The 15,437-nt window shown below is 41.8% G+C and overlaps 1 protein-coding gene across 1 annotated transcript in view; it reads right to left on the reverse strand.

Moving 5' to 3' along the window:
• Positions 1 to 15,102, reverse strand: part of LOC126458597 (leukocyte elastase inhibitor-like) — a 48,830-nt gene extending 33,728 nt beyond the window's left edge. The window contains exon 1 of the mRNA XM_050095750.1: positions 14,934 to 15,102. The gene's annotated coding sequence lies outside the window, so the exon portion shown is untranslated. The remainder of the gene's footprint in view (positions 1 to 14,933) is intronic.
• Positions 15,103 to 15,437: the final 335 nt, after the last annotated feature.

Below are 15,437 nucleotides of genomic sequence, written 5' to 3' on the forward strand. Positions count from 1 at the left end.
CTTTTTTAAGTGTTAAATACGATCGCATTGTTTCATCAATGACATAGAAAATTGTATGATCAGGGTTTACTGTCCCATCGTCGACGATGTCATTAGAGGCGGACGCAAGTTTTAATTGGACTGAAACTAAAGTAAATCGGCCACGTCGTTCTCAAACCCACCAACTTGGCATCGGCCTCAGATGGTTCAGAGGAAACGTGGCTAATCTTAATTTGAATTTCCAGACGAGCAGCTAAGATTCTCCTTCAGAATGACAGTCCAGATTCGTAATCGGTGCACTACCACGCTTGGTAAAGGCTTGGTAGACCATATAATTACTAAGTGATACAGCATTTAAGACATTGAATTATGTTTAATTTATACTAATATTGCTAAAAAATATGACATTTTATGAACGAAGCACACAATAGGTCACCTCTATTGTAATTCTCGTTTTCGGCCGAATTAATCTACACATCTAAAATGTAGTAGTCGAGTTTTGGCGATCTTCACAAGCTCCATGCTGGTAATAGCTACTACCTTCAATATCTTAGATATGGAGATGGCCTATTTCGGCCGGAACAAGCCATTACAATGAATAACTAAATCTTCATTAAGTTTTGCTCACAAAATTATGATGCAGTGAAGTTGTTTTATCTGCTCTAAGTACCAGTGGAATCATCGACTGATGTACCGTACTCTACTGAAAGTAGTTTGACAATTCTGCTTTTTGACTTTATGCAATGATATATTAAAGAGACTTAGTCGGCTTGATTTGCCTTGTTTTCGCGATACCACAATCAAAAAATGGGTGTTGTAAACGTTATATAGCTCTGAACGTTAGCTTGTGTTCAACAAAATGAAATTCAAATATTGTACTCTGTGTGCTGACATTAACATTTAAAGCTAGCAACTTCACAGGAGAAAGTCTGAGGAGTCTCTTAATTGGCAGACGACAACCCTTTCATATGTGTGTACTTTTCACGTTCGTTGTGCGTTTTACGTTATTTCTGAAAAATGTTACGTTTTTCACTGTGCTAATTATGTTTAAGTGCAGTGCCCCACACTTCGCAATCCCACCATTATTGTTGCTAAGGTAATACAAGCGCGCTTACTATTCAGCTGTAATGGCTCGTGAGCAGCAAGGCATTAATTAAACCTCTGTACGTCACATTTTAATGTAAGTTGTAACGTGACTCAACATTTTTCTTCAGTTACTTTAAACTTTAGTACCTTGTTTTTATGTGCTAGGAAACCACAGCGGCATAATTTTTAAGTGAGTGTGGTGTCATATAGCCTGCGGATGTAGAGTTTCCACGTTCAGGAAGGCGCGCTGAACGGCACGGTCGAGTGGCTGGCGTCATCTAATGGCACCGCCATTAGTCAGCTCGTTTTCAAAGGTGACTCCTAATGGCGAGACGGCAACACGTAGTGGAAACACCGTACTTCCACAGAGTATATCAAGTGGACAAGTTAGATCTCGCTAACTTTTTTGTAAGCAGTCAGTGGGGGAAGGCAAGAACGATGAAAGGAAGCAGCGAATTTATATTACAGTCTGAATAATCGGTCCTTGTTTTATCCATTCTTTAGGAAAATGGTAACTTTCGATAGCTTCCTTACTAAGGCTGCAGATTATTTCTCCCTTTTTCTTGTTAGGATGGAGGTTGTGCTAGTAAACATCTGTTTACTTTCAGACCATTAACATCTTCAACCATCGCTGTTTGTGAGCCAAAGGCTGCATGGTATATTGAAACCATTCATCCCTTCGTTGTTTGAAACTTACCAGCTAGGTCCTGTCATGAAATACGAGAAAGCAGTAGTTCTCTTCTTCCGAGTTTTGAGTGAGACTTAGCAATGCACATAGACTTTCTATGTACTCTCAGTGTCTCCCACTGCAGTTTCGTCAGCATTTCTGCTACACTCTCACCCTGACTGAACAACACTTATCAATGGCGCAGCTCATCTTTGTTCTGTGCTTTCGACTAATCCAAGTTGTTGCTGGTAAACGCCCAGCTACAATTGGTAAGTATCGGTTCAGCGGAAAGATCGAAGTAAAGGAATTGCGTTCTGAGTTATTCTGTTTAAGTCTACCATCTGCCTGCCATGTAACATGGTACATCAACCTTACATCACTGCTTACCGATTTTTGACTGAACTGATTCCAGTTACGAGTGGGCCAGCACACTCCACAGTATTTTCTCTTAGGGCCCCCTACCAGTCTCCGACAAGCACTGTTCGCCTACAGACCTTCCTTCAGTGTCAAAATTTTGCTAATTATTTGACCTCACGATATATAACTGAAAAGCCTCAGAGCTACAAATGTTAGGTTTATAAACTTCTAGAATAGTAACAGTTTATACTTTCCTTAACCCTATGAATCATTACAATCTAAAAATTTTAATCAAAATTTTTCACAAAATTGTCCTTCGTATTATAATAACGAATAGGAGAAGAAATTGGTAAAAAATCAATTGTTTGAAAGTAGTGGTTTCACTTTGGAACCAATGAGACTTGCACTTTTCAACAACTATCATTTCATGAGAGATATCTGACAGATTCGCATTTTTTCTAGACACAATCCCACAGCTTTAAACTTCCACGAGCTCTTTAACGCCTACAAGTTATAGTCCTAAATAACAAGCAAAAATATACCTGAATTTATATGAGAAAAATACTGCTCCAGTACTTTCATTTAGAAACTACTCATAAAAGCAGCAGAACAAACTGAAATTTACGCTCCGATAACTTTAGATACACTTAACGTTCATTGGCAATTATGTCAAAATTCTCAGCATAAAATGTGAATGTCTGTCTTACAATCATGTAGCACAGTCTCTGTGCCGACTGTTGGTTTGGGCCCTATAAATGGCTGCTACAATGAACTATATTTGTATATGAAACTTCCTGGCAGATACAAACTGTGTGTCCGACCGAGACTCGAACTCGGGACCTTTGCCTTTCGCGGGCAAGTGCTCTACCATTTGAGCTACCGAAGCACGACTCACGCCCGGTACTCACAGCTTCACTCCTGCCATTAACTCGTCTCCTATCTTCCAAACTTTACAGAAGCTCTCCTGCGAACCTTGCAGGAGCAAAACTGAGTACCGGGCGTGAGTCGTGCTTCGGTAGCTCAGATGGTAGAGCACTTGCCCGGGAAAGGCAAAGGTCCCGAATTCGAGTCTCGGTCGGGCACACAGTTTTAATCTGCCAGGAAGTTTCATATCAGCGCACGCTCCGCTGCAGAGTGAAAATCTCATTCTATATTTGTATATGTTCCTCAGGGTATCACTATATGTCTGTTTTGCAATAGCATCGGTGATTTCGCGAGAAAGGCACTGGTACTTCAAAAATTAATAAACCGCTTGTATTGAAAGGGTTAAGAACGCTGAGTCCCAGATTCATTTGTGAGAATGCGTTTGGTTTTGGCTTTGCAGGCAGACAACCAGTGCAACCATGTGTGAGAAGTCGACTTTGAAGGTATTCATGGCCGCTTGGGTTCCTATATGTACTTCCTTCTGGATCTCAGAAGAAAGGAGGGAGCTGGTTTTCCATGAAACTGGTGCTAGTCGTATTGATTCTTACAAAGGATAGCCAAAGTACTACGACTTCGTAATACAAGTTCTACACTTCTTCAGATTCACTTTCGAAGTTTTGTTAGACTTTTAAGTCCCCACGTAGCAGGCCATTAGAGGCACCAAAACATATGGCGGGGCCCGCTGAGAAAGTTGATTATCGTGCGGTAATTAACTTTCTTCATTTGAGGAGGAAGATGCAACAATCCTGTTGAATTCTTGAAATTGCATAGCAACAATACACCGGCACGCACAGTGGTTAGGTTGGGCAGATGCTTGCAGTGTCAATGTCTAAGAACGAAGCTGTTGATCATCTCTGAAGTACCAAGATTAAAGATGTATCACAAGCAAGCGAAACTGGAAAATAAATTTTAGCCACTTTTCCAAAACATGCACGACGTTTGGAACGTCAGGGAGGTCGCCGTCTGCTGGGTTCCTACACTGCTCTCATCCTTTCGAAAAGGCCGACGAACGATGTCGGCAGCTGTCTCGCCAATCCAGAGGACGACTTTAACCTCCTAATCACCGTGGGCGAACGATAGGCGTTATGATCCTGACCTCCGAGACAAGGAGCAAAGCAAGTAGAGGAAACAAGTGGATTCACCTTCGCCGAAAAAGGCGAAAACCGACCATCATCGGGCAAAGTGAAGCATATTATCTTTTGTTTCTGTGGGCTACGAAATTTTGCCTATTCTCCCGTACGCTTTTGACATGCGCCAGGCGACTTGTCCCTCGTTTGTCCGATGAAGAAACCATTGCGTGACAGACGTTTCCAGAATGACGACGGCATGATTTTAGAGGTGCAACGTTTCCTGAACAAGCAGAAGACGGACTTTTACAACCAAAGTCTACGTGAAGTCTTCCATTCTTGGGAGAAATGTGTCTCATTTAAGTGTAAATGTGCAGAGAAGGAGTAATACCAAAACAAAATTTAATGTTCGCAGCTTTATTTATTTATTTATTTATTCAAGATGTTAGATTTTTGTGCTTTGTATACTTTACTCTTGGAAATAACTGTTCACAAACGTGTGCGCTTCCAAAGAAAGATAACATATGTAACAGATGACTATACAACAACAGCTATTTGTATCTGGGCCGGTATGATTCGTGAATTCCAATGAAGAGACATGGTCAAATTTTGATTCTACTTGGATGTTAGCTTGCTACTAGATGCTTTCCAACTGAAAATATTCTGGTAACTTATCTGTATCATTTGTAAATCTTGTCTCATAAATACAGAAATTCATTATTTTTCGAAAATCCTGAAATCGACTTTCAAATACTTGCATCAAATCTATAAGTATGGATGTGTATTCCATCCCATATCTAGGACTGTTTCAATATAATTTTACATGAACGAAATAGAATGGACTTTTTTCTTATCGTGTGACATATTCTCACTTCTTCGGCCGCATCGATACTCTCTTTGGGCCACAGGCGACCCGTGGGTTAGACACACCTGTTTTAAACGAAGTCGTGAGTTAGGATGTTACGCTGATATTCGTATTGTTAACCAACTCAACTTCAGTTCCAGCAATCAGTTCCGTGAACATGACGCTAATAACGGCTCGTGAAAGGTCCAGTTCGAAGAGATTTTGTCGGACCGGAAATTTCACACTATGTGCAAAGTACTGGAGAAGGACTAAGAGCGAAATTATAGAAACAGAAATTTTTTTAGAACCTAACCTTTTGCCCACAGAGTTCAATTAGACGAAGTTCTGTATTCAGTCTTTGCTATGAGTTTTAGTTGTTGGTATTCACACCACACCACACACACACCTGTCTACTACTATCCAGAGAGACGGCAATGCCATTTGCTTCCACCAACCGTCTAAATTGTTCATTTGTTTGGTTGGGTTGGCTGTTGAATGCATTTTTCAACAGGTGCGACCTGTTCCCGTGAGCTGGTCCACGGAAATGCATGCATGTTTCATCAGCCTGCTCGGAACAATACTCGTACGCTCTTCCTCGTGCGGGACTATGACAACGCAGTTATGCAAAATGAGAGCTTGCCTGTGACATTGCACGCTGAAATTACTTCTAACGAAATTTTAGGTTTAAAACCTTCAGCGCCCTTTCATCAATTTTAAGCCAGCTGACGCATTAAGAACGAAGAAATGCAGCCAGAAGGCCTTAATTTCTTTCTGTGAATACCTTTCCCACGGTGAAAGAATGGCAAGAATAAAACCCCTTTTGCAAATGTTGCTCGTTCAGAGCTAAAGCTTGTGCCCTCTCACTATTAAGAAGCTAGTAAGTTTTGTTATGTATGATTTATTACAAATTATACTCCATACTTACATACATTTCTTGGAAAGCCAAATATACAGTCCATACAATAAAACAACCCGTCAGTTTGTAATCAGGAGACGCCGTTCTTCCTACGAAGGAAATAATAACCGGCTTTACTGACGTAAATGCAGTGAACTTTCACGTCGAGTTGCTAGCATCTGGAATGTGATTTAATAAATGAGTTCTGCGTTCCGGGAAGATTGTTTATGAAGATACCCATCAGCCAGACTAGTACAAAATCATGGTTTATCTGTTCTACGTGCTTGTTTTCATTTTTATTCCGTTACAAGTAATAGAGCAGGCTATTTGTGATCTAGCTGCCGCGTTTCTTTGCAGGCAGTTATCAGGCGAACTAACAAAGGCATAGCGCATCTCCCAAGTGGGAGTTAATGGGGGCGGGGGGTTCATGAGCGTCTGTGGAAGTTCTTTCTAGGAGGATGGGGGTTAATACCCTAAAATAATCGTTTTTGTATAGGTTAAATGAGTTCGTTAAATTTCGATATTGCCATGCCATAAGAAATTCTGCAGATGACTACAAAGCAGATTCCAAACAATTAATGGTCACCCACTCAGCATATGAATAAAAACCCTGTACCCAGATTCCAAGGGGGAGTGGCAAATACCCCCTCTTCCCGCCCGCGCCACCCTTCCCTCAAGAGTAGGGGATTACCACTTCCAGCATTTGTCTCACAAGCAAGGGAAACTATGTTCGGGAAAATATAAACCGCTGTACTTTCGGAATAAAAAGTTGTTTGTAGAAGGCCAACCGCGAACTAAAACCGCAAATATTCCTCTGCACATTATTCTTTCCTCATCTGCAAATGTGATCGAGAAAGTGTAATCTACTGTCTTCCCGGATCTACTGCCGTATTTTCTCTCTGCTGACGCACTGCACGAAGGTCGCACTTAAATCGCCAACCAGTTTTTAGGACTGTACATTTTGAACTTATTTCAAAATAATTACTAGCACTTAAATATTGGATAAACAGCTAAAAGTTGAAAAGCGCCTTGGAGCAGGTTCCGGAACGAAAACCATTTTTTAAAAAGCGTTACTAAAAGATGAAAAATATTTCCCAAAGCTTGAATCGAGGCAATCACTCAACAAAGACTCAAATCTTCAACGTTTTACTGCGCTAACTGCTTTTAGAACTTATTAAAATCTTTTTTTAAAGATGAAACCGCTATTCGACTGTATTACTTTCTGTACCATGCCATTATCAAGTACAATGCTGAAAGTTTTTAGGTCATTAACATGTCATATCTGTTAACGCAGTCCAAAGAAAAAACCCTCTAAGACTGAAGTCAGATTTTGCTAGCCGTATTTCATAAAAAGAACTGAAGCTGTACACACACTATTGCGATGTTAACTTCCTGTAAATGGACGATTTGTCGCTCTCAATAGTGGAAACTCAAGTTTTTAAAAAGACTCGAATGACAACGTTCGCTTCATTCCTTTTTGCGAGAAATGAAATAAGTTCGGGAGTTATGTGGGCATATGCCTCTGAAGAATATTTGACCGTAGTTGAAGCTTCTGTGCAGTTTAAGCAAACAATTTTATAATTTTCATAGTATCCGATTTAGATCCTGCGTTAACTGAACAGGCTAAATGCCATTTCACTTTAGAGTACAGTGAAACGTTTTAGTACTAACATCAGTAACAATGTGTGCCGATAAGCGAGGTAATACTGTTACTGTCGAAGGACTATTACTAGAGAAATCCGAAAGTTTAATATAAAGAACTCTGTGGATGTTTTCATCGACAGTGAGTGCGTGAATAATTTAAATTCTAACTATCAACTTGGCGGCCAGTTCGACAAGTTACCATTATCAAGATTGAATTGACTTATTTCCTACGTTTAATTCCAAATCATTCAGCTGTTATCTGGTGCATTACTTCATGTAAACTTCATAAAGTAGTGCTGCACGTTAAATTAACTTATTAGGGTACTGACGCACAGAAGTAGTAAGTAACGGTACTCATACCAGTAGTCACCAAATTTGTTTTTTATCTGGCAACACTGCAAAAAACTGAAGGCTATAGCGCGTGGGAAGTTTACACACGCGGTTTGCTGTGCTGATAAATGTTTACAGCACTGCAAGTAGAGCAGCAACAGAAATGGAGGAAGCAAAAATGCAGTCCAAGGTAACAGACTGACGCTGAAGATGCTTCATAGAACACAGGGACGAAACGTGTTCGGCAAAGCACAAATTTACACACTTGCACACAGCCGTATCCTGTAAATAATAAATATTGGTCAGTCTATATCACTGGTGCCGTACAATGCGAGAAATAAGAAAACCATAAATCGTGTGATGTCCCGTGATAAGCTGCCAGACTGATTTTCAGCGGCGGTTATTGCACAGAAGTTCTTTTACAACATGTCACAGCGCGAAATTTAACGGAGCTGCGAACTCCTGTTCCACGCAAATACAGTATCCGTGCCTTTCTCAGCAGAGCCACAACAAATAGTTTCACTGTTTCATTCACTGATCCCACTTTTTTATCGGAGTAATAGGATCATTACAAACAAACGCGCGGTCTGAGCGGCGAACAGTGAAACTTAATACGAAGCAAACTGTTTTATGGAAACGAATTCGAATCTCCCAGACAAAGTTGCAGAAATGTTGTTCATTTGCATGACAGTTGTTGCTGAATATTAATATATTGCGTCGTACAGCCTCTAAGTATAAATATCTACTCTTTAGATTTGATAGCATGCTGAAATGGTCCAGGAATTTCGTGTAAAACTTCATGACAAACGTGGAAGGTATACAGATATACGCAAATTTAGGCAAATCTGAAATGTCATACAGAAAAATCAGGGAATTTACCAAAGCGTACGAAAGGTATGGACGTTGATCTATATGACTCAAAGTGCGAAAAGGTTAACACAAAAACCTCGACTTTTCAAAAAATGGACCCTGCATCAGAAAAGTAAATACCTGAAAGAAGGCATTTCAGTAGAAAATTATAAGTCTAGAGAGTTAGTTATGCAGTGCTTAGACAGCGTAGGAGAATAATGAACACAAGCCAGCAATGACAATTTATTCATCGACCCCAGTTTTTCCCTTGTCGATCTATCACGCCGAACACGCGAACAGCCATGAAAACCTCCGATTGATTTCGCTGGTATTGTGGGCGACTTTATTACTATGCTAAGTTTTTGAACTTAATGAAATTGCTTTCGAAATTCCTCATCTGCCAAAGACGTGTACAGTTCAGGGAACATGCCAGGCATTTTATAAATTTATTTTTGGCGTGATTGTCGTGATTCACAGGAAGCACAAACGGGTACGGTGTTTGGATTGGTGGATGGTAAAGCTGTTCCTCTCTGAATATCAGCTTTGCGTATGCAGTATCACACACGAAAGTTACTTGATACATTTCAGTTTCATTTACGTTTTGCAAGTAGCAAGAACCTTACAATTTAATACACCTTTCAAATGCTTAGACTTTCCTGGCAATATTTGTTACATTTATGAACTCTGGAGTCACTAAAGCGAAAAATAAACCTGCTGACATAAGAGCCTGGGACAAGATTTGGGCTCCTCACATGTTCTAAATCTTTTTCGTCATTTCTTTATTTCCTGTTTGAGATATAATGGGGGTATTTGCTAGTTCGATGAACTGAAGAGAACCGTCGAACCATAATTGAACTACTGTGCCATGAAAGTTTCATTAACACAATGTCGCGAAGGAGTAGTCAGCTTTGAGATACTGTAAAAAAAGAGAACGTGGCTAGGCTGTCACCGTTGGGCAGTAAGGTAAAGCGATCCTCAACGCTAAGGCTGGTTTGAGCACCAATGCGCTAACCCAGCTGACCAGCAAGTTGATTTTGCACTGCTCCCAGTGTACCGAGAACCACTGCGACCACTTTGAATGGTTTACGCCAGTCTCACTGTAGTTCGCTTTTCAAGTCCTCGCATCTTAAGTTTCTCGAGGTGTCTCGTCGATTCTGCTAGGACCTGGGATGAGAATGTTAATGAGCTGCACTTCCTTTTCCTCCACTCTTTTGGTATCCCAGCATTCGATGCGTCTGAAGTCTCAAGTCCCACAGTAACTTGGCATGTTCGTTTGCTACAGCTTTTGTTGGCTTGTGATCCCATCAATTTGCCACTGGCGGATGACAATTTCGACAAATTCCAGCGGGTCATTTATTTCACGGGTCTGTGCCTCTGCTTACAATCTACATCCATACTCTGCAAGCCACCTGACGGTGTGTAGCGGAGGGTACCTTGAGTACCTCTATCGGTTCTCCCTTCTATTCTAGTCTCGTATTGTTCGTGGAAAGAAAGATTGTCAGTATGCCTCTGTGTGGCCTCTAATCTCTGATTTTATCCTCATTGTCTCTTCGCGAGATATACGTAGGAGGGAGCAATATACTGCTTGACTCCTCGGTGAATGTATGTTCTCGAAACTTCAACAAAAGCCCGTACCGAGCTACTGAGCGTCTCTCTTGGAGAGTCTTCCACTGGAGTTTATCATCTCCGTAACGCTTTCGCGATTACTAAATGATCTTTTAACTAAGCGCGCTGCTCTCCTTTGGATTTTCTCTATCTCTTCTATTAACCCTATCTGTTACGGCTCCCACACCGGTGATCAGTAGCGATCTTTTTCCAACCTTACCTTCTTTTCAGAGAGTGCATTTTGGATAGTCTTTTGAGTTCTCGATTCTGGCTACCATGGCGTTACTCTTGATTGTTCGTTCCTGCGCAGCGGAAACCAGTCTAATTTCCTGATTTATGGCTTTGTTAGTCAACATCCGATCTTTTCTACTTTGCGTTTATCTTGTCCATAAAGTGGTTCATGAAATGCTTTATTTCTCGAGCTGTTGGTTCAGCACTGGAATGCAGCTTTCCAGTACTGGTTCTTTGTTAGGTGTTCTTTGAGAAGCTTCGTGTCGCTAGTCTGAATTAGAGAAGATACTTGGTTGTCTTTTACACAGTGTGCTAATGCATGCTTCTGTTTCTCCACTGCCTGCCTCAATTGCGACAGTCCTACACCTACTTACAAAATTTATATACATATTGAATATGGAAATACTGAAAACGATGAAAGCGGTCAGCTTTTACACGTGATGCCATGAGCAAGGCAAGAACTAGGTAACTAGTATGGCGAATAAGACATCATGTAAAGACGCGTATTCTAACTTTCAAAATAATGAGGCATGGAAAGAAGATTTTGAAACGCAACAGCTACGCCTTAAAAAATATTAAAAGTGAACATATCAGACTACATTGGGACAATAGGGGTTTTTTAGCGGGTAAGTAATTGTAACAGTGCTCAAGGTAAACAAAAATGCCACGACTCTGGTAACCAGCTGCATCATATATTCCAACCTCGTGTAATGCTACATTTCATTGTCATCCGTGGACTTCACCATGTTGTAAAATTATCACCTTGCAATCTATCTTCGGCTACGCTGCAGAACTAGTACACAACATTTCAACTATTCTATTAACTGTGACTTCGTTGAACTGTGCAGAATGATGGAATCGCTAACTTCACAACAGTGACTTATACTAAAGTATAACAGATTTTATTGAAGCTATAATTTCATGTGGCATCTGATGATAAATGTCCCTTCTGAATTTCGCAGTGGTCGAAACTGGAAGAAAGTAAGTTTAGGCACATTAAGGGGTGACATTTGTAGCACGCTGTCAGTTTAGACCAATAAACCACACACGCCCCATTCTTTAAGGAATCTACCGTGAACAAGACAGCTGCAAACCTGTGATTATATTACAGATGAGCTATTGTATTAAATATTTGATGTGTAGCATGTAACCGAGGAAAAAAAATTAGAAAAGGTTTTAAATTACCTTGGGTGTTACTAAACCACTTCAGCTGTAATTAGTACTTTATTATTGGATCACTACTAGTTTCGTGGCACTAAAAGGCACATCTTCACGTGACCAACTGTATAACAATATAGACGGAGTAACAACCCTGAGACATACGCTGGTATGGTAAATTAAGATTTTTAAAAAGAGAATTTAAAAAATATTAAAAACTTTTACATGAGTATCAAAATTTTAGTGGTGACATGACAAACATTAGCGAGAAAGTTCGGAACCTTTTTTACCCAACATTCGTCGTCCGTCAGAATAAAACCCATAAAAGGCAGTATGTCATAGAATAAAACAGCCGGACTCCAGGATAGTGGATGGGTCAAACACGTCATACCATAGGAATCCATCAGTAAGGAGAAAATAATTGAAAACTATTAAGCCCTAACTTTGAGCCAGAATGAAAAGCCAAGAAGTAGTTGCCACAAAATGGAGGGATTTTCTACCTGGACCAAATCCATCAGGTAAATAGCTATCGACGGGAAAAGCAGAACCTGAAAACCGTGTCATGAAACCAGTAGCGATCCAATAATAAAGGGCAAAATATAGCTGAAAATTAATACCGAAGATTACTTCATAGCTGTGGCTGCGCTACCTACAAGGCTGCTGAAGGTCGCTGAGCGCTTTCATTTTCAAATATTGAATGAATATAGTCTGGGTATTTTCTAAGCGCCGTAAGTGTCTCGGGACTTGTAAACAGGTTGTAAACGTATGTCTTACTGTATTAAACTTTTTACGTAAAATTAAACCCACGAGTAGATTTCGACAGCGTTTTTAATTTTTATATTCGGTCGATAGTTTGACAATGAAATTGAAGTTTTTGTTGCTCCTGGGCGACGTTAGCTAGGCACCCTGCAACAGAGCGGGTGCTATGAACCAGATTAGCAATACAGTAACATAGATTACTTTAATAACACTCTGCTTTGTAGTTTCAAAGTGGCCATTCTCAAGTGTGAAAGTGAATGTGATCATCATCTTGTGTAAAACAGAAATGACCACGATCTCTGAGCAAGTACCCGCAAAACACGTAAACAAGTTAACTGTTGAGCCAAAACAATGTACTCGTGCTTTGTGCATACTTGTTCGAAGATCGTTCCCATTGACGACCATGCCACGCGTACCATGTGATGTCCGAGTTGTTATGCGGACAGTATATCGTGGCAGTCGACCGCGACCGTAAACAAACCAGAACTTTGGCTACCCGAGGGGAGTGGAGCGGTGCGGGGGAATCAGCACCGCCTCCCTGTCGAAGGACTGCCATCCTACGTCGCGTTCTGTGCTTCCACGAAAGCAAAAGTGACATAACGGTCAAAAAGCTCACTGATTTATCATGCGTTGAAAGTCTCATTCGAATCCCTTTACGCACCAGGATTAGTCTCTTTACTCAATTCAAAATTAGAGAGAGAGAGAGAGAGAGAGAGAGAGAGAGAGAGAGAGAGAGAAAAGGAATAAAGAACCCAAAACGCAAAGCAAATTAGAGAACAAAACATTTGGTAGTGGTTACAGCGCAATTGTTTGCTGCGGTTGGTAGTGGTAGTTCAGGCCTGAACTCTACCGGTATCTTAAGCATCCTTAGTTCAAAACACTCCCCACGATATAGTTTACGAGGGTGAAGTGCGAGAATGACCATTCCCTCAGAACTAGCTGTTAGGGCTTAATAAAAAAATTATGTAAACTAATAACATGATGGAATCGATGGGATTCCAATTCGATTTTACAGAGGGTACTCTACTGTAATGGCTCCTTACTTAGCTTGCGTTTATCGCGAATCTCTTGCCCAACGTGAAGTCCCGAGCGACTGGAAAAAAGCGCAGATGACGCCAGTATATAAGAAGGGTAGAAGGACGGATCCTCAAAATTACAGACCAATATCCTTAACATTTTTGTTTCAGGATTCTCGAACATATTCTCAGTTCGAATACAATGAATTTCCTTGAGACAGAGTAGATGCTGTGCATGCATCAGCACTTTAGAAAGCATCGCTTCTGCGAAACGCAACTCACCCTTTTTTCACACGATATCTTGCGAATCATGGATGAAGGGTATCAGACGGATGCCATATTCCTTGCCTTTCGGAAAGCGTTTGGCCATGTGCCCCACTGCAGACTCCTAACTAAGGTACGAGCATATGGGATTGGTTCGCAAATATGCGAGTGGCTCGAAGACGTGTTAAGTAATAGAACCCAGTACGTTGTCCTCGATGGTGAGTGTTCATCGGAGGTGAGGGTATCATCTGGAGTGCCCCAGGGAAGTGTGATAAGCCCGCTGTTGTTTTCTATCTACATAAATAATCTTTTGGATAGGGTGGATAGCAATGTGCGGCTGTTTGCTGATGATGCTGTGGCGTACAGGAAGGTGTCGTAGTTGAGTGACTGTAGCAGGATACAAGATGACTTGGACAGGATTTGTGATTGGTGTAAAGAATGGCAGTTAACTCTAAATATAGATAAATGTACATTAATGCAGATGAATAGGAAAAAGAATCCTGTAATGTTTGAATACTCCATCAGTAGTGTAGCGCTTGACACAGTTCACGTCGATTAAATATTTGGGCGTAACATTGCAGAGCGATATGAAGTGGGACAAGCATGTAATGGCAGTTGTGGGGAAGGCGGATAGTCGTCTTCGGTTCATTGGTAGAATTTTGAGAAGATGTGGTTCATCTGTAAAGGAGACCGCTTATAAAACACTAATACGTCCTATTCTTGAGTACTGCTAGAGCGTTTGGGATCCCTATCAGGTCGGATTGAGGGAGGACATAGAAGCAATTCAGAGGCGGGAAGCTAGATTTGTTACTGGTAGGTTTTATCATGACGCGAGTGTTACGGAAATGCTTCAGGAACTGGGGTGGGAGTCTCTGGAGGATAGGAGGCGTTCTTTTCGTTCTAATCGCTACGGAGGAAATTTAGAGAACCAGCATTTGAGGGTGACTGCAGTACAAATTTACTGCCGCCAAGTTATATTTCGCGGAAAGACCACAAAGATAAGAGAGATTAGGGCTCGTACAGAGGCATATACGCAGTCATTTTTTCCCTCATTGTGTTTGGGAGTGGAACAGGGAGAGAAGTTGCTAGTTGTGGTACGAGGTACCCTCCTCCACGCACCTTATTGTGGATTGAGGAGTATGTATGTAGATGTCGCACTTCAAATTTGGCGAGCGTCTAGTGCCAACCCAGAGGGAGTCAAAGTTTAGAAATGGTGGAGTAATAAAGAAATATTCCTCAAAACGAAAACTGGCGTTACCTGTTTCTGTCTAAAAGCAACCAGCAAGCGCAGAATGGTCGGCAAGTGCAGCGGCCTTCTGTCGACAGGGAAGGTGCAGAGCCCAGTGGAATCGCATCCGTCTGTGTAGCTAGACTGCGGCCGCTGTCGGTCGGCGTTCCGTATTATACTGTCCCTGGCTGCGACTGTGTTGTCCCGCGTTGCCGCCGAGAAGAGCCCGGGGGGCGGGCCAGCTCGTCACGGCCCCCCCACCACCAGTCAGCCGCGCGACGTCACTCTGCCTGCCTGCAAGGCCAGCCCACAGCACAGCACAGCACGGGCACGCCGAGCTCCCGCGAAACCGCAGTGACGCACGCCGGCGAGATCAGCCCCCATCCCGCATATCAAAGCTTCTCCCCCCACTCCGCTGCTCGTGCCCTTCCGCCCCCATACGGCCGTTCGGCTGCCGGAGTGTCTGTGGTCTAGGGGAAGCCCGAACCCGCAACGTGACCGGTCGCACTGAGTGCAATCTATGAATGGGAGGTA

Source organism: Schistocerca serialis, chromosome 2 (assembly GCF_023864345.2).
Source record: "Schistocerca serialis cubense isolate TAMUIC-IGC-003099 chromosome 2, iqSchSeri2.2, whole genome shotgun sequence".
Lineage (NCBI taxonomy): Eukaryota > Metazoa > Arthropoda > Insecta > Orthoptera > Acrididae > Schistocerca > Schistocerca serialis.